Source organism: Choloepus didactylus, chromosome 13, assembly GCF_015220235.1.
Source record: "Choloepus didactylus isolate mChoDid1 chromosome 13, mChoDid1.pri, whole genome shotgun sequence".
Taxonomy (NCBI): Eukaryota; Metazoa; Chordata; class Mammalia; order Pilosa; family Megalonychidae; genus Choloepus; species Choloepus didactylus.
Genome location: NC_051319.1, coordinates 51,084,628 through 51,105,335, shown reverse-complemented (window position 1 = coordinate 51,105,335; position 20,708 = coordinate 51,084,628). Strand labels below are relative to the sequence as shown.

At 38.7% G+C, this 20,708-nt stretch overlaps 1 pseudogene; it reads left to right on the top strand.

Moving 5' to 3' along the window:
• The first annotated feature begins 13,058 nt into the window (after positions 1 to 13,058).
• LOC119507693 lies at positions 13,059 to 17,327 on the top strand (annotated as a pseudogene).
• Positions 17,328 to 20,708: the final 3,381 nt, after the last annotated feature.

Below are 20,708 nucleotides of genomic sequence, written 5' to 3'. Positions count from 1 at the left end.
AGTGCCTCGCAAGAGGATTTTTGGCTATGTTCCATGGATGGAGAGACCTATGTCCAAGACTTCCAGTCACATCTTTGTCTCTCCATCTCCTTCCTTTTGTACTTCTCTTTCCTACCACTCCCACCTTACAGTTTTTCAATGCTAAGACCTATGTTCACTATGCACTTGCACAATTTACCACCGATTTTAGCAGCTTACTTAGCTCTTTGGTCAAAATTATGAAAATAAAATGTTACCATTTTAGGATGTCTTCTGAGCCCTTGCCTAAAAACCTTTGCCTTGGTCAGGTCATCCAAGTCATAGCAAGGTAAAGAATAGAAGGCTGGCTTCCTTTTTCTCAGTGTCTCAATCAAATAGGTTAAGCTCATTAGATTAAGCACCAAATCTCCTTGCAAACTTCCAGAACATAGGAAGCACACTGTAAGTTTCTTTATTACTAATTCAATGTTAAAAAATAATATTATGATTTATATAAACATGCTTGATGAAAGCCCAGTTTCCATCCCCCTTGGTTTGGGGGAATTTTCTAGTAAGTCAATTCTATAACTACCTCAACTACAAACTCAGTTCCACAGAAACTAAGAAGCACTGACTTTAATTTTTATTAATGTATGAACTATTTCTCTCACTCTGTAAAGCCCCATGTGCAACTTTTATGGTCTTAAGCTGTTTAAATCTGTTTGATGCCATATCAGCAATGACTACCCATCGAAATCCAACCTAAAGATTTTAAGACACCATACACTTCTCTGCTACTATCTCAATACTCCTTAGCTACATCCCTGAAGCTAAGATATTAAAGGCATTTATACTATGTGTTGTAAATTTATGCTCAGTGTTGTGTTGGCAGTCAAAACTCTCTTGATAAGTATCTAATGAGTTGTCAGGCAGATGAAATATTCTATTTTCAATCTTTTTATTAAACATTTAACTGGCCTGATGACCTTGGAAAGTTATTAAACTCTCTAATCTGGGGTATGCTGGAGTAGGAGCCGGCTTGCAAGAGCCAATTGATAATTATTCAGTATTTTTGCCAACCAATTGTGGAAACTTTGGAGACTTGAAATCAGCCATTGTGGGAGTATTTACCACAGATGGTGGTAAATGCAACCATTGAGGGCTCCCACCGTTCCCCCCACCCACAGACTTGCTTTAGCAGCACACTAATGTCTCTAAGCTTCAGTTTTCTCATCCATAAAATGAGAATTATAATTCCCATCTTTATTGGACACATTCACACAAACACAAGATTCGATGGTGGGGTAGGAACAGAATAACTGGAATGAAAATTCCCTTCAGAAAGAATATTCTACTAGGTAGGTTTGCTGAGACCCCTGGTATTAGAGAACTGTAATTTCCTTGGTTAGCCTATCCAACAGTCTCGAATGCCTCTCTCAAGTCCATTGTCCTCCTTGAGAACTGGCTTTGTCTTCTTTAAGGTCCCTCCTTGTCCATTAGCCTCCTTAGCCACGTCTGAATTGGGCACTGGAAAGTCTTCCCTTCTTGGGGTTGTGGAACTTTCACATCCTGCTTTTGGCTAATGTAAGTTTGAGTGCTTGAGTTTGCACTAGTGCTCAGATTATAGGCTTTGACAGGCCAGGTTTGTGAGTTCTTTAGTAAAGACAAAGTAATAAAAAATGTAGGCTTCTAGTCTGCTTTCTTCTGGTGAGTCCCAGTGTGAGAATTATACCCAAAGAACTTATCTAAACATTATATAAATATATTATATATATGTTTAAGTCTGAAGATTTGTTTTTTTTAATAATTTAATTTTATTGAGGTGTATTCACATACCATGCAGTCATACAAAGCGTACAATCAATTGTTCACAGTACCACCATATAGCTGTGCATCCATAACCAAAATTAATTTTTGAACATTTTCATTACCACACACACAAAAGTAATAAAAATAAATGAAGATTTGGTTTTAATTACAGCTGCTATACTCTGTACAGCCTCTTTTTTCAACCTGATTGTAGCTACCTTAATGCCTTAAAAGAGTGGACTTAAATGGTAGGACCAAATCCATAATCTGATCTGTGCTGCTGGATTGAAACTCACTGTCCAGCCCAGTTTTGGAGAGGTGCTTGTAAATAGCTGGAGCCACAGTGCTCCTTCAGGGCAAACTCTTAACATTCTTCAGTGGGGAAGTGCTGACACAATGACTTTTTCAACACTGTGTGGCATCAATTTATTAGGCTTTATAAGACTAAGATTGCAAACATAAAGATTTTAGGATTATTTCTTACACAGAGCAGACCCTTAGTAATTGAAAGCTATTTGGAAATACAATTCAAGTGCTCTCTTTAAGAAGAGAAAATGTGAAACTAAAAATTAGTAAACAGTTTTGTGAAAGGAAAACAATGGCACAATCACTTTGAACTTTAATATACTCACCATGTGCAATATGGCGCTCTCTGAAATATTTACAAATGTAACCTTGCATTTGACAAAGATCATTCCCAAGAGTAACTGAACTTTTAAGACAAAAGCTCTGATCCAATTGAATTGTCTTATACTTTGTTCTTTCTCAAGTGGTTTCACCTCCTCATGTTTTCTGACTCCCATGATCAAAGGAGATAGAGCTCTCAGATGTATATCAAGCCTGGTTTCTCTTTATAAAATTTAAATCCTAAATTTTATGACTTTGTCCTTCAAAACGTGCAAAATATGTTTTAGAGCAGGAGTCAGTTGGCAAACTTTTCCATGAACAGCCAGAGAGTAATATTTCTGACTCTGTGAGCCACGTGGTCTCTGTTTCAATCACTCAACTTTGCTATTGCAGTGTGAACAGAGCTACAAGACAGTACCTAAAGGAATGAGTACGGCTATGTTCCAATAAAATTTTATTTACGAAAACAGGCTGGGCACTGAATTTGGCTCATAGCCTATACTTTGCTGTCCTTTGTTTTAAATAATTGCACAAAATTTTTAAAAAAGGCTAAGACAGGTGCTTCATCAGAGGTACCTCGCTGATCACTTAGGATGTTAAAGCCTCAGTGGACTTTGGTTGGCTTTCTCGTCTTCCTGCTTGTGTAGCATAATAACATGGTTTTTGATGCTTGGGTTCACTTTGCAGTGATTTAGCAATGTTCTTCCAACCACTTATCAACCTAAACACAACATGAACTTTAACTTCAATAGCCATCTTCATTCTGGAGGCAGTTAAGTTGCTATTAACTGTGTTCAGCCACATGTGAACAACCTACGTGTTTTTTTGTCAGCCCCGACTGTGAACTGGATTCAGCTTTAGGCTTCTGACATCTCCCAGAGACCATGAGTACCTGTGAGTTAGCATAACCTCCCAAACCCAGCTGGAAACTCCAGTCAGCCCTGGCTCAGTTTATTCTATTACTGTACCCGCCCTGACAGGGCATTAGCTTTTGTGCTGAGAAGGGCATTAATATAATGACTAAGTTCACCTATGATCTCTGTCACTCATAAGTAATTCATAATTAGTAATTTGAGCAATTATTTGACTTTTCTTGGCTCAGTTTCCTAACATGCAAGACGGGGATCATGATAGTATCTACTTCAAACAGTGCCTGGACTTTATCAAACACTTCACGATGTTATCTCTAATAGAGAACATGGTATCAGCTATTTATATACTTCGTGATGATTATAATATTGTTAATTGGCCTTCCTTTTCATCTGTGTTAGGTTGTTCATCCAGAAGAGAAGAGACCAAAACTCGATCAAAGGAGCTTTATTGTCCCGCCATGTGCAGGCGAGCTGAAGCTACAGCCCCGAGCGAGGGGAGTGGCAGGGCTTATAAAGGATGGTTGGCGGGAAGTTCTTTGTCCAGGGATGGGGAGCTGAGCTGGCAGGTCTAGGTTGGCAGTTTTTTAGTGGCTACTTTGGGGAAGGGGGTAACTGGCAGGTTTCCATTGGCTGGTTTGAGAGTGGGAGCTTGGAAGCGGGAAAGTTTAAAATTTTAAACGTTATCACAAACTAGCAGAATTCCTAAAGGGGCAAGGGGGGATGGCTCATGGCAGACTTGCAGAATTCCTAAGGGAGGGGGTGAGGTGAGGGCCCAGGGCCTAAACGTAACAATCAGAATATTTTTCTATATTAACAACAGCTGAAAGTTGGGTTTTTTGTTTACTTGTTTGTTTGATTTTTTCTCCTTATGTGAGTCTTTTTCATACATTGGTATAGTGTGTTTTGGTATTCAGTTGCCCTAAATGTTCTTAAAATGTACTTTTACTAAAACAATTATGCATAAATATTAAGCAGTAGAACAGACAACACAAAAGGGTAAATCACAAAAAAATTAAGAGAAATAAGTACCATGTACAATTCAGTACTTTACCCACTGTCATGGCCCAAGTGGTCCTTTGCTTCTGAGAGGCCAAAGAAGACGCTGGGCATGTTCAGACGCATGAACTTTTTATTCAGGGCTTACTTACAAGGGAAAAAATGGAAGTCGGAAACATTGCCCAGAATTCAGGAGCTTCTCTGGATGGATTCAGGAGCTGCTCTGAATGGAAGCCAGTTCAGAGCACAATGTGGAAATAGTCCACACTTTGGGGGGTGGGGGGCTGAATAAGCTGGTTATAAGGGCTTCGACATTCCAATGGGTATGAGAGCATAAGGTGGGGAGCAGGGTCGTGCAATGTAGGGAGGGAATGATTGTAATCAACAGGGAGAGGGGAGCATTATAGATAATCTTGTAGATAACAGTATCTCAGGAAGTCTCAGGGAGGAGGTAGTTTCAGGTATAGATTACATTTAGCACCTGATATTACAAGGAAAATAGGTCAAACCTTGACTGACCTAGGTCATACAAGCTGCTGTGTGCAGTCTTCAAGGCCCTTGGTGAATGCCTGTGCCCAGGGTTCCCACACCCACTATTTCCCAGCAGTTGTTTATTCCTCTGGCCTGCTCACATCTCACACAAGCCTTGCTTCTTCTTTCCTGATTGGTCTTAAGCACTAACTAGTCAGACCTGTCTTTGGTTAGCTATGTGACAAAGAACAACCAAGGGGAGCTTGTTAGAAATCCATTCCTGGACTCCACCCCCACAGATTCAGATTTAGGATAGGGCCTTGAAATCTGTATTTTAAAAAAAATGCCTCCCATGATGCAGATGTGCGGGAGGTTTGGGACCTTTGCTCCATGCCCTCGCTCACGTTCTCCACCGTTTTCTGTGTGCCAGAGGCTGTGCCAGCCTCCCTGCAGCCACTTTCTTGAACACTTACAACTCTGCCAAACAGGTATTCATAACTGCATGATACAGGTGAGAGAACTAAGGCTTAGTCATATTAAGTAATTTATCCAAAGTCTCAGATTATGAAGGTGAATTAGTGTCTGGCACAGCATGAAATGTGGCAGCCGATCAATGAGTATTTGTGGATCTGAAGGTCTCTGGACTACATTGATCATTCTTTTCCATATTCCTCTCTGCCTCTTTGATTTACAAGACCAGGACTTTAATACTGTAGTTGATATTAGTTCATTTTCTTAAGTATATAAAAAGCCCTTTCAGGGGAGGGGATATGCCTTATACTTTTGTGAGAGTCAGGGATTGATGATAAGGAATAGAAACCTGTTCAAAAAGCATGAAGAGGTTTATTGAAAGGATTCAGGGGAATTTCATGGAATCTGAATGCAGAAAATACAGTTTGGTGTTACGGAAACTAGTTAAACACAGCCCCCAGTGTCTGAGACACTAGCCACAATAAAATAAATAGGTGCTTCTCATTTACATATTTTCCCAATATACGTTAAATGGCTACCCCCAAGAAGTTGCTCCTTCCAGGGGCAGGAGCTGCCCACATCTCCCCACAGACATAGATGCAAATATTCAGATCCTCCTCCCTGTATTCTCTGCTGTGAGGATATCTCCCAACACCCTATCTCCACACTGTTTTCACCTGGCCTCAGGCCATTGCGAGATAAAACACAGGAGAAAAGATCAAAAGGGGAAAAGGGCCCTCTATTAGCTAAGGGCTCTTTCATCACAAATGACAGGAGGTCAACTCAAACTGATCTAAGAAAGAAAGGAAAAAAAAAGGAATTTAACGGATTATATAAATAAAGGGTTCAGGATTAAATGCAGCCCTAGAATTTGCTGGATCCATATACTTAAATTATTGCATTTGATCTAGGTCTCACTTCTTTTGACCCTGCTTTTCTCTGTGTTTAGGATTCATTCATACAAGTGGTGACAACCGGAAGCTTCAGGCTTGCTTTGCACTTTCAGCTAGCAATTTAATCAGAAAGATGACTTGACTGCCTTGATATCACCAGAACTAGTCCTGGGATTGAAACTCATTGAACCCATTTGGCTCTTCTTTCTATCAGTGAATTTATCCCTTTGGTCAGAGTAAATATGTGTGCTGATTAGCCAGACACAGGTCATGTACTCATCCCTGGAGCTAGGCGAGCAGTCAGCCCAACCAAACCAAGTAGACCTGTAGTTGCAAAAAGAATGTTTCCCCAAAGGCAAATATGGATACAATGAGCAGAACAAAGCAGAATGGATCTTGGACCTTCCAAAACAACTGTTGTCCTCCATGCACCCCCTGCACTGCCTCCGTAGCTCATCAGTAGCCGCATCCTCCGCCTCTGTTCTGGTTGCTGTAAATGTGACAAAGCTACTTAAGAAAAGGAAAGGGGACTACAAAGCTATAGTAGAATTGGATCAAGGTGGAAGAAAAAACTGAGCGTATTGCATGCCCACCATACCTATCCCAGGCCTAGCGTTGTTTTTGGAATGATACCTAAGATCAAGTCACTTCATCATTTTTTTGTCCCTGTTAGGTTTTGTCCAACTTTTTGTCTCAATATTCCAGGCCTACCTCCTAAAAAGTTATTAATATCCAGAATTTTTTTCTTAAAAGTCAATGAATCATTCACAGTTAATATTTGTGGGTGACTTTGTTTCTCTTACTGATTTTTGTAAGGTGAGGATAGACAATTCAGTTAGTTCAATAGGTAGCTAGCAGTCAGTTCAATGGCTAGATAGATTAGATAGAGAGATAGAGGGATAGAGAGATAGATAGGGATCTAGGAATCAGAGCTGGTTACATACTAGTTCATTGCCTTTATTATTATTAGTGGCAGAACCAGAAGTAGAACACAAATATTTAGACTCTTGGTTCATGCAATATTTGGCAAATATTTACATAAGGTCTTCTGTTCTAGTTTGCTAATGCTGCCAGAATGCAAAACATCAGAGATGGATTGGCTTTTATAAAAGGGTTTATTTGGTTACACAGTTACAGTCTTAAGGCCATAAAGTGTCCAAGGTAACACAATAGCAATCGGGTACCTTCACTGGAGGATGGCCAATGGTGTCCGGAAAACCTCTGTTAGCTGGGAAGGCACGTGGCTGGTGTCTCCTCCAAAGTTTTGGTTTCAAAATGGCTTTCTCCCAGGATGTTCCTCTCTAGGCTGCAGTTCCTCAAAAATGTCACTCTTAGTTGGACTTGGGGTTTTTGTCCTCTCTTAGCTTCTCCAGAGCAAGAGTCTGCTTTCAACGGCCATCTTCAAACTGTCTCTCGTCTGCAGCTCCTGTGCTTTCTTCAAGTGTCTCTCTTGGCTGTAGTAAGCTGGCTCCTTCTGTCTGATCTTATATAGTGTGCCGGTAATTTAATTCAGACCCACCAAATGGGCGGGCCAACACCTCCATGGAAACTACCCAATCAGAGTCATCACCCACAGTTGGGTGGGGCACATCTCCATGGAAACACTCAAAGAATTACCATCTAATTAACACTGATAGGTCTGCCCACACAAGATTACATCCAAGATAATGGCATTTGAGGGGACATAATACATTCAAACTGGCACATCTTCAATATTCCAGGACTGAAGAAAAAGACACAGAGAGTCCCTGCCATTAAGGATTTTGCAAATAACATTAAGCCACTTTTCCTTACTCTCATATCAAATTTTCTCATGATCTTCATGTCCTTATAACTAGTGATAAAACTGACTTTGTTACCTAGAGTCATCATGACCTCACAGTCCAGCTTGACACTTCCTTTTAATGTAGGCCATTAACAAGCATTGTTCGTTTTTTTTCAAGATTTATCTTCTCCTTTTCCTTCTTTTCTCTTCTCACTGGCTTAAGGTACTTCAGGACCTTGTTTCCTCAGGTTGGTATTGATCTACTAATGCAAGGTCTTCTCCACCCCCCGCAGATAAACTCATATCCTTGACTTCTTCGTAATCTCCCTCTATACTGCCCATCTTTACACAAACTTGCCCCCATGGTATTTACTTACCATTTGTTGAAGAGATCTTGGCCAAATCCTTTTTAAAATATTACTCTGAGATCATAATGCAAAGGGAGAAAGCTGAAAGCTTCAGACATTTTTAGAGAACAATAAGAAAATAGGTTGTTGAGAGACAATTCGCAGGGATATTTCTACACATCTTGTGACAGCTTTCATCCTGGACTACCTTTTCAAGAACATTTGCCTTGCAAAAAGCCTTGGAAGTTAGAGATAGTGGACCATCATTTTCGCCATGTGGCATGGCCAGCAAAGAAAGCATGCCTCCGGAGAGAAGAGCATGAAGCTAATAAACAGTGAAAAGGTGAGATGAGATGTCAAGAGAGAGAAATTCCCTGTGATCCTGATGGTTGTATCATTCTTGCCCTTTTCTGAGGTTTGGCTGTATCTCTACCCTTGGATTCCACGAGGTGTCTTTGAGTATTGAAAACATAATTTTCATCTTTCATTGGTTACCTTGAACTTGTTTCTGTTGGAAAAATGTCAAAAGAGATACCATCTGACTGGTCTGGGTGCTTTAGTTCTATTACCTATCTGCTCATGTTTGTAAATGCTTGTAATAGAACCATGTATTATAAATATAAAATTATATTTATATATAATAATATATATATAAATATTATATATATATAAATAATATATATATAATAATAATATATAAATAAAATTATATATATATAAAATTTTTAAGTCATTTTTATCCAAATCCTTCACTTACTGTGTACTGGGGGTCATCTTATAAACTGCCCCAGCTTCAGCAGTTTTCCCATAACAGCCAGGTAACTGGGAGTTGTAACTCTTTTCTCCTTATTTCTACCAGGACTGATTTTCTTCAGGGCTGCAATGGACTGCTTACAACTCTTACTCTTCCAGCTTCTCTTGCTGCTAGAAGTGAATATGTGATATAGTTCTAGCCAAATAGATTTAGTCTATTTGGGAAAATGCAAGTGCTTCCTAAAAAGAAGATTCATTCTTGCAAAGAGAAGGTTTTTGCTTTTCTTTTTCTTTCTGCTTGGAACCTGGGCATAATGTAGGAGATAGAACAGCCATCTTGTGAACATGAAGTTACAACAATGAGAACAAAGTCACATTCTGAGGTTGCTGGAGCACAAGGATAGAGCAATTTTGGAGCATGGATGACATCATGGAGCTACAGCACCAGTTGTAGGGAATGTACTTACCAACTTCCTGTGTGAGAAAAGCACACAAGAAGGGTATTAGTTACCCCCACTGAGCTTCTTTTACATATAGCTGAAGAAAATTCCTTGTTATACATTCACAAAATGAAATTTTAAAAGCTAAATGTTTAATAAGTTAAGGTAAATCCATAGAACAGATTATTATGCAGCCATCAGAGCTAACTTTTCTGAAGGAATTAAAGTGATAATGGATAAACCTGACTTTGGGAAGTAAGATTTTCTCAGATTGTCTTATAATTGCCTGCTGGGTAAGAAGATCTCATTGTCAGAGGAGGGGAGGTTTTTCCCTTGAAGTTATGAGAAGTGCTAATCCTGGACTAGGAATTAATATGGGCATTTGATCTCCAGGAGAGAAGTGCGGATTATCTATCCGTATTCAGGAGTGGCCGGGACTAAGGAGATTTGTATGGTGATGATGAACTTTCCCAGGCCCAGTGTCAGCTTTGGTGGATGCTGCTCTCTTATTAGAGTGGAAAAAATGAGATCAATTCACCAGAAGTCAATTAGAAAGAAAATAAATCTCCAGAAAGAACTGAATTTACCAAGACAGCAAATCACCAAAATCAATTAACCAGAAGCAATCTGCCAGTTTAATAATTTACAAATTGTTCCATTTGTTAAACCAATAACTTGGTTCTGTTAACTACTTACAAAGTTTGTAACAATCCATGATACCCCAAGGCCAACAACGTGTGTTACTTTCAGGCCACCTGATGCACAGTGTATTTTGTGGAATAGAAATTTTCTGAGTATTTTGCATTTTAGAGTTGTGTGTTAATAATGCCTATATTTTTATAAACTGTTTAAACTTTGAATGTATTTTCAATGCAGGATATTGCTTTCCTGCTTCTCTTAATTCACAGTTTTGGTTCCTTGAATGGTGTTTCAGTCTGAGAGGCTGCAAAAATGCAACATACCAGAAATGGGCTGGCTTTAAACAATGGGAATTTATTAATTTACAAGTTGACAGTTCTGAGGCCATGAAAATGTCCAAATCAAGACATCAATATGATACCTTCTTCCTGAAGACTGGCTGCTGGTGATCCTGGACTCCTCTGTCAGATTGCACATGTGTTGTCTGTTGTTTTTCCCTTCTTCTCTGGGTTTCATTGCTTTCATCAGCTTCTGGCTTCTGTGGCTTCCTCTTTCAGCTTTTGTGTCTTTCGCTATGTATTCATCCCGTTTATAAAGTACTCTAGTAAGAGGATTCAGACCCACTCTGAATAAAGCGGTCACATCCTACTCACCAAAAGAGTCTACTTACAGTGGGTCCATACCCATAAGAATGGATTAACTTTAAGAACATGATTTTCTGGGGTCCGTACAGCTTCAGACCACCACAAGTGGCAAGGAAAATAAAAGGAGTCATAGTTAGTAAATGGAGAGTTGGGGCCTGAGGATGATTTTACACATTTGTGCAGTCACCTATTATACCCAGGGTATATGTGATCCATACTCACACACATGAGTACACAGACACCACATGGGGAATAGTGTTTAGATTCACCAGTACTGTGATCAAAGTCATATTTTATCTATATGTATTTTTTCACATACTTATGAAAACTATCATGACAACTTCTTTTTTCCATTCCTTTCAATCTCTGTAAAAGCATTCCAGTCAGGTTTTCATCCCCACTACTTCACCTAAATGGTTCCATCCAAGCTTCCCAGTGACTTTTTCATGCTAAATCCAATTGTCAGTTCTCAGTTCACTTCTTAATTGGTTCATTGGCAGCATTTTACATATTCGATCATTCCCTTCCTTGAAATTTTTCTTCAAACTTTCAAGACCTCACATTCACCTGGTTCTCCTCCTTTCTCACTGACCATTCCTTCTCAGTTTCTTCTGCTGGTTCTTGGTTCTTCTTTTCCATCCAGACCTCTTTATGTTGGAGTACTCCAGGGCTCAGTCCTTGACCATTTTCTCCATCCACTCTTCACTCCCTTGACAAATATTCTGTCTTACGGATGTACTGATTCCCATATTGTATCTATGGCCCAGACAACTCCCCTGAACTTCATTCTAATCCAGATTTCCACTAAACTTCTCCAACTTCACATCTTCAGAAATGAACTTTTCATCTTCTATAATTTTCCCATTCTTAGTGGATGGCAACTTCATCCTTCTGGTTGCTAAGACAAAAAGTTGAAATTTATCTTTCATCCCCCCCCCCCCCCAAATAAATCCAATCCTGTTGGCTCTAAACTCAAAATATATTCAGAATTTGACACTCACCACTATCTCCACTGCTACCATTGTGGTCCAAGCCACAGTCATTTTGCCTGAATTGCTGGAATAACCCCCTAGTTGGTCTCCTAACTGCTTCTGCCTGACAATCTATTCTCAATACAGTGATCTTTTTAAAAAGTAAGTCATATCATATGACTCCTCTACTCAAAACACTGCAATGGCAAGGCAAAAGTGGCCTAAAGAACCCTATAGGGTCATCACTACCCCATCTGCCTTACTTGTCTTATGATTTTTACTATCTTATTCCTCTTCCTTTGCTTAGGCACACTTACTTTTTTGGCCATTCTTCAGTGAGGGTCTTCTTGTATTGATGCCTTAGATTGGACACTTTTATGGCCTTAGGGCTGTAAATTTATAACCAAATAAACTCCCCGTGCCTGTTTGGGCATACGATGTCCCCCCAAACGCCATGTTCTTTAATGTAATCTTGTGGGGGCTGAGGTATTAGTGTTGATTATGTTGGAATCTTTGGATTAGGCTGTTTCCATGGAGATGTGACCCACCCAGCTGTGGGTAATACCTTTGATTAGATATTTCCATGGAGGTGTGGCCCTGCCCATACAGCGTGGGTCTTGATTAGTTTACCTGAGTCCTAATAAGAGCTCAGACAGAAGGATTTCAGTGCTGCAGCTAAGAGAGACAATTTGGAGAATGCCATTTTGAAATGCAACCTGGAAGCAAAGGAAGAAGATGCCAGTAATGTGCCTTCCCAGACAATAGAGGTGTCCCAGATGCCATTGGCCATTCTTCTGTGAAGATACCCTATTGCTGATGCCTTAGTGCAGACACTTTTACGGCCTTAAGACTGTAAGTTTGTAACCAAACAAACCCCCTTTATACAAGCCAATCCATTTTTGGTACTTTGCATAACAGCAGCATTAGCAAACTGGAACACCCCCTTTATAAAAGCCAATCCATTTCTGGTATTTTGCATAACAGCTGCTCTAGCAAACAGGAACAGGGGTTAAAAGGATTCAATGAGATTAAGTATGAAGAACTTTATACAAAGCATTTTCACAACCATCTCAAATTATCATTCCACTTCATATATACAAGCAAACAAGAATCACAATAATTGGCCAATAAAAACTAGCAAGTGGAGAGGGGGTGGCTTCCAGCACCTGCTTATGGTGGCCCAAAGATGTGGCCACAGGGGTGGCAGCCTGCAGACGATGTTCATTCTTTTTGGTGGACGACCCTGATGGTGGTCGTCCTGGAGCTGTCGGCGTTGCTCACTGCCATAGGTGAAAAAAATCTAAAATCTCACAATGTAGAGGTCTCTATCATAGATGACAGCTTCATCCTGAAGTGGAATGCAAGCAGTGAGTCTGTTAGGAATATGCATTTTGCAGCAGATTATCAAATACCTGAGATGGATAATTGAATAAAATTGCCTGGGTGTCAGTATACTACTAGTACCAAATGCAACTTTTCTTATGCTAAGCTAAATGTTTATGAAGAAATTAAATTGTGTAAAAGAGCAGAAAAAGGAAAGAATACTTCTCCATGGTATGAGGTTGACTCATTTATACCGTTTCGAAAAGCTCAGATTGGTCCTCCAGAAGTACGTTTAGAAGCTGAAGATCAGGCAATAATTATCAACATCTCCTTTCCTGGAACAAAAGATAGGTCTTTTGTAGGCTGTAGATAGTTCCAGCTTTACATACAGTTTAGTTAACTGAAAAAATTCTCCAGGTATAGAAAAAAGGACTAGAAATGTTTATTACAGAGATAAGATTTATAAACTCTCACCAGAAACTACTTATTGTTTTAAAGTTAAAGCAGTTCTGCCTTCCTGCCTCCAGTCTGATGAATTTAAACCTTCTCTCAGAAGTATATGGTAGAACTAAACTGTTCTGGTTTGCTAACGCTGCTGTTTATGCAAAACACCAGAAATGGATTGGCTTTTATAAAGGGGGTTTATTTGGTGACAAAGTTACAGTCTTAAGGCCATAAAGTGTTCAAGGTAAGGCATCAACATCAGAGTACCTTCACTGAAGGATGGCCATTGGCATCCGGAAACCTCTGTTAGCTCAGAAGGCATGTGGCTGGCATCTGCTTGCTTCCAGGTTGCATTTCAAAATGGTGTACGCCAAAATGTCAGTGTCAGCTTTCAATGGCCATCTTCAAAATGTGTCCCTCAGCTGCAGGTAACAGCTTGCTCCTTCTGTCTGAGCTTTTATGGGGCTCCAGTGAATGGGAGGGGCCACACCTCCATGGAAATTATCCAATCAAAGTTCTTGCCCATAGTTGATTGAGTCACATTTCCATGGAAATACTCAATCAATAGGTTCCAACCTAATCAACACTAATACGTCTGCCCCCACAAGACTGCATTAAAGAATACGGCTTTTTCTGGGGGACATAATATATACAAAGCAGCACAACAACCAAGGGTCATCTGAAATTGTGATTGGCTCTCTTATAATCTCAGGACAAATTTAGAGATCATGACTCAAGCATAAGTTTGTCTAAGACCGCTACAAAAAAGTTTGATATAAAGACTTGGGCTGAGTATGTTGCGGAAAGGGCCACAAAGGACCCGTATGGCTTCCTTAAGACAGTGACTTTGGCCCTAATCCCATTGTTCATGTACTGGCCTGGAGATTGGCCAAGAAGATTGAGGCCAGGGAGAAGGAGCAGAAGAAGAAACAAAAATGTCAAGAAAATATTGCAAAAGGCAAACAACTAAAAAAGGATTGCAGAAAAGAACAAGCTCTGAAACCAGAGGAAAGTCATTTAGAAAATTATGCAGCTTTGGAATGACTCACTAAGGTTTCTTCTTTGGATTTTATGACAGTATTATATAGTAAATGAAGTCTGACCATATGGGAGATCATTGTAGTTATGACTTCAGTACTGCAGTAACATTTAGGCTTGGATATAGGAGTATGTTGGTATCTATAACAATTATTGAATAAATTAGCATTTTTATGCTACAAAATCTTTATCATTGACTTAGTCATCTGCCATTTTGTAGCTATCTACTAAAATAAAAATATCCTATTGCAGAAAAAATGACTTTAGATTATGAATTGTATTCAAATAATAGCTTAAATTCAGGCCCTATTCTAGACAAAGAAAGTAAAAGCCAAAATTGTCCTCTTTGAGATGAAAAGTATGCTTGGGCTTAAAAAATACATAGTATATTAATCACATCTTTTGTCATTATTGCTTATTTCTTGGAATATAATAATTTCTGGTTTCATCAAAGCAAAATATTAATCATATATTTATTTTCTGTATAGTTTGACTGATTTTTAGCCTTTATATTGTAATATAATTATCAGACATTATGCATTTTTTTAACCTAATTTTATGAAGAGTTCTCTTGTCTTGACTGGTTGTTCCAGTTTGCTAACGCTGCCAGAATGCAAAACACCAGAAATGGATTGGCTTTTATAAAAGGGGGTTTATTTGGTGACAAAGTTACAGTCTTAAGGCCATAAAGTGTCCAAGGTAATGCATCAACAATCGGGTACCTTCACTGGAGGATGGCCATTGGCATCTGGAAAACCTGTTAGCTCAGAAGGCACATTGGCTGGCATCCATTTGCTCCCAGATTGCATTTCAAAATTTCGTTCTCCAAAATGTTGCTCTTGGGGCATTTTGTCCTCTCTTAGCTGCAGCTCCTCTTCAAAACGTCACTCTCAGTTGCTCTTGGGGCATTTGTCCTCTCTTAGCTTCTCTGGAGCAAAAGTCTGCTTTCAACGGCCATTTCCGAAACGTCTCTGTAAGCTGCAGCTCCTCTCTCAGCTCCTTTGCGTTCTTCAAAGAGTCCCTTTTGGCTGTAGCAAGCTTGCTCCTTCTGTCTGAGCTTATATAGTGCTGTAGTAAACTAATCAAGGCCCATGATGAATGGGCAGGGCCACACCTCCATGGAAATTATCTAATCAGAGTTATCACCTACAGTTGGGTGGGTCGTATCTCCATGGAAACACACAAAGAATTACAATTTAGTCAACACTAATACGGCTGCCCACACAAGATTGCATCTAAGATAATGGTGTTTTGGGGGACATAAAACATTCAAACTGGCACACTAGAATACCACCTGCTGGGTATAACAATTTCTGTAATTACAAGCATGTCCATTTTCTTCAAGATGACTTGTTGAGCAGAGTAAAATTATAATTTAAAGCTTGTGGTACAAATGCCAAACACTGTAATACCTTGGAACCTCTTTAATTTTGCTTGTGCTAAGTAGAAATGTGAAATAGTTAAAATTCTTATCTGGTAATTTGTTTATTATATAGATACCACTTTTATTTTTACCCCATTTTTTGTTTAACTTGTAGTAGTGATATCCTATACTTTCTGATCAAACAGTTTTAAGGTGAAAATTAAAATTTCAAGTTTCTTTTAGGGAACTCTTAAGATGAATAGGTAGGTCATTCTCCAGAAAAATTTTGTTGGGCATAGTAGTAATTGGGGTGAAAATAGATGAATTATGCCAAAATGAGAGTGTTAAAGTTAGAAGTAAAGAGTTGAAGAATATTTCTCAGTAAATAGTATAACTGGTATGAAGTTATTTCAGGATATTTGTTTTTCTCATTGCTTTGCTTTGTTTTGTTTGGAATTTTTTTTTTATTTGATAAAGTTGAAAAAAAAAGAAATTGCTAAAAATCAATGCTCTTAAATGGGATAACTCATATAAAAATGTGACCTTTCAAGTTCACTGGCTACATGCTTCTTTAAAAAAGATCTTGGGAACCATTTATATAAATGGAAACAAATACCTGAATGTAAAAACGTCAAAACTAACCAGTGTGTCTTTCCTCAACAAGTTTTCCCAAAAGGAGTTTACTTCCTCCGTGTACAAACAACTAAGGGAAATAGCACACCTCTTTGGTCTGACAAGAAAAAAATTTGATATTGAAATACAAACTGTCATATTTCTCCAGTCATCAAGGTGAAATCCATTAACAGTTCCCTGTGTGTCTATCTCAGTGCTCCAAAATAGTTGGAAAACAAATCTGTGAACCAGTATTACCCAATAACTTACGAAATTGTTTTTTGGGAAAACTCTAACTGATGAGAGCAAAATCCTAGGGAATAAAACTGATTTTACTCTACCTAACTTGCAACCACTGACTGTATATTGTGTCAAAGTGAGAGCACTTGTTGAGGATGAAAAATGGAATAAAAGCAGTGTTTTTAGTGATATTATGTGTGAGAAACAAAACCAGGAAATACCTTCATGACCTGAATTATAATTGGAATTTGCATTGCATTATTTTCCTTCCCATTTGTCATTTATGCTGTGAAAGGCCTCTTGAAATGTATCAATTATGCATTCTTTCCGTTATGTAAACCACTTTCCAGTGTAGATGACTATTTCTCTGAAAAGCCACTGAAGAATCTACTCCTTTCCATTTCTGAGAAACAAACTGAAAGATGTTTCATAATTGAAAATACAAACACTATTGCTACCATAGAATAAACTCATCAAATTGACGAAGATCACAAAAAATACAATTCCCAGACTAGTCGAGACTCAAGAAACTATTCTAATGAAGATGAAAATAGCGAGGGTAAAGCAAGTGAAGAACTTCCACAGCGGGAGACTGTGTGACCAGAAATGAACTCTAAATATTAGGCAGATTGGTGAGAATTTTACTGTGGGTGTCTGAGCTCCTTGCTTCTCTCAGTAACTGTGAAGAGAATTCTTCAGATCGTAGGTCCTAAAATTATTGGTAAGCAACTTAACAATTTAAAAATGAAATTACAGGTGTTTGGAGAAAAGTTTCTACATTCATACCCATTTGTAAAATCTTGAGACCTGTCATTGGACCAGTCTTTGATGAAATGAGTTAAGAGGCCACGCATCTTTCCCCTGATACATAAGTATCATGGTGCTGGGCATGTTTTGTGGCTGAGGAGAGTAATTATGTCTCTGTCAGCTAATGCTATCACGGGTGCTGCTGCTTCCTGTGTGTGTCATTTATTCAGCCTCCATTCCCAGTATTATATTTCATTATTTTGGGGGGCTATTGAGAAATTCAGTCCTTTCTTTGACATGATGTAGGCCCTTAGGAAATTTATTTAGAAAAGCCTGAACACCATCATCACTTGGTTTTCTGAAAAGTAACTTACCGTAGAAAACAGCCCCAGATGCCAGAAAGAAGATCCTTTAAAACTCTCCAAGCCTTCTGTCCATTTATCCTAAGAACTATGGGGTCCTGCTCTTTACATGGTTCAGAACTGAAACCAGATACAATTCCAGGATTAATAACTTAGTAGAACAATAACTTCTCACTAGAATTTGCAGTCACTAAAGTTATCGGGAAATGGGTAACAATCTAATTAGGAAAGCTACTATTTTTTAAGATATGGGAGCATAGAGAGGTTAATCATTGTTTACACAGGAAGACATGGGACCAGAAAATGCTCATGATAAAATAGAGTAAGAAGTAGAAAACATCAGCAGGTATAATATGGACAATCAACTTCTTGATTATTGACATACTATGGGATTGTTTGTTTTATGGCTTATCTGTTTCATTTTTAATATCAGACTAACTTCTCTATATTGCCTAGCTCTATTCAGGTATCCCTTCTGCTCTTCCTGTATGTACTCAAGAAAATGCAACTTATTTAACATCAAGGTGAGGGAAAAATATAAATAGAAAGAAAAACCTATTTTAAAAAATTATACAATGCTTTCCAAGGGCACCTATAGCTTATTTTTAAATTATCTGATACTTGGGATTATTCATGAATTTCTTCTTAGAAAGAAAGTCTTAAGAATTATGGTGGCCTCCAGGGCAAAATTCTCAACTTCAGACCGGTCTTGCTTCTAGTCTCTGCTGAGGTCACAGGTTCACCTGGTGGAAGAAAAGGTTGAAAGCAGCTGCCCTAGGGAGGGCAGGGATATAAGCACATCCTCAGCTCACACACAAGACTGCAGGCCATGCCACGCAGTCTCCTGGACCTGCAGTCCAAGCTTCGAGTCATCCTAGCGGAGAATAATGGGGTATCAGGTAGGCCCAGGGATCTCCTGGGAGAGACAGTTCTCTGCTAGAAAATCCCCACAGTGACCCAAACATGCTTACCTTCTGATCTTTCTGACCAGAGGTCTTCGGTTTAAAGCAGAACTTTTGGCCGGGCCTTGCATTTGTAAAGACCCTGTAACCTTCAGAATTTGCCTTAAAGAGATTAGGAATGTGTCATGACCCACTGCCATCCTTGACTTTCATACTGTGCCAGTGGAATGGTCCTATCAGCACTTCAGGCCCTAGATTTACTGCAGTAAAAAACTTCCTCAAGCTGGACATTTTAAAAAGAAACAACATTTTTGTCAGACATCACAATTGAAAGACACCAATGAAATTGTTAGATCCCTAAGACATGGGAATGTATGTCTTCAAGTTCTAAGACTCTCTGGTTTCAGGGAAGAAGCACCTGAGAGCAGCAGCAAAAAACAGATAAATTCACCAGTTTACACATTCTTCCCTAGTGATCATAGAACCTTCTCCAGAATAGACCATATGCTGGGACATAGAACAAGCCTCAGTAAATTTTTTAAAAATTGAAATTATTCAAAGGACATTCTCTGACCACAATGGAATACAATTAGAAGTCAATAACCATCAGAGACTTAGAAAATTCACACACACGTGGAGGTTAAAAATGAGGGGAGAGGAAAACATTCCCGGATAATCAAAAGCTGAGGGACTTCATCACCAGTAGATCAGTCTATAAGAAATGCTAAAGGGAATTGTGCAGGCTGAAAGGAAGGGACACTAAACAATCGACTGAAACCACATGAAGAAATAAAGATTTCCAGTAAAGATCACCTGGTAAATATAAATACCAATACTACTGTATTTTTGATTTGTAACTCCACTATTTACTTCCTACAGGATCTAAAATACATGAAGTGTAATGATAAAAAAAAAAAAAACAGATTTATTGACTCTCCCTTGTTTTCTAGATATGAGGCAGCTTCATTCCATTCTTCGTTAAGTTCTACATGTTACTTAAGCAGTATGTGCTTACTAAAAGGTGCTATATACTTTTCTGAAAAATAGTTTACTTGGAAATACTGTGCAGTTGAGGACACCAATAAACTGCTTCAAAATCACAATATTGTTAGTTCTTGGAAAGGCTGAATATAACCTAAGACTTGATGTGAAAGGCTTTCATTAGAGCCAGAAATAGTTATATTAATATACATGTTAATATCATATAATATACACATATATAAATAGCAACAGACATATACATCCATACACACAGGTGTGATATGGACCTTACTCCATTAGCGTGGACACAAAGTACTCACTAGCATAGCTTCTAATTAGAAAATTAGAAATGCTGCTCAGAACTATGAACTTTAGAGTCTGACCAGAATTTGCAACCTATAAAAGTTATTTAAAACTCTGATTTAGAGTTTGTATCTTTTCCTAAGCTCGGACCTTTAACCAGCTCTAGGATGTTCTTAAGAATTTGTAGGGTGCACAGAAGCCTCCCTTCTCCCCACTTCTCCATAGCCCTCAGACTACCTAATATGTTTTCTATTTATTTTGTCTGGTTTGGTCTTTGCCTCTCCCCCTCCCCCCACCCAACACTAGAACATAAGCTCTATGAGAGAAGGGATTTTGTGCAATGCCTTGCACATAGAAGATGCTCAGAAAATAATTATCAAATGAATGAAATTTTAAACTTGTCAAGTGGGGTGTTTCTGATTACCTTTGAATGTTTTACTTGATCATCGAAGGACATAACCCTGTTTTCAATGTTTCAATGCAATCAACTTGTATCTTTATTTGTATTTTTGTCTTAAACCCTACTGCTGTAAACAATTTTACATAATAAGCACTGGGCCTAAAAAAAAAAGGTGAGTAAACAGAGCTTAATAGTACACAAAGAACATTTCCACTATCATCTCACATGCAGTCTTCCAAACATATTTGCAATTATTCCTTTCATATGTAAATGATGAGGTATGATAAAGAAAATGATAACTAGCAAGTACTGTTTGCTGATTATTTAGTAAGGTTAA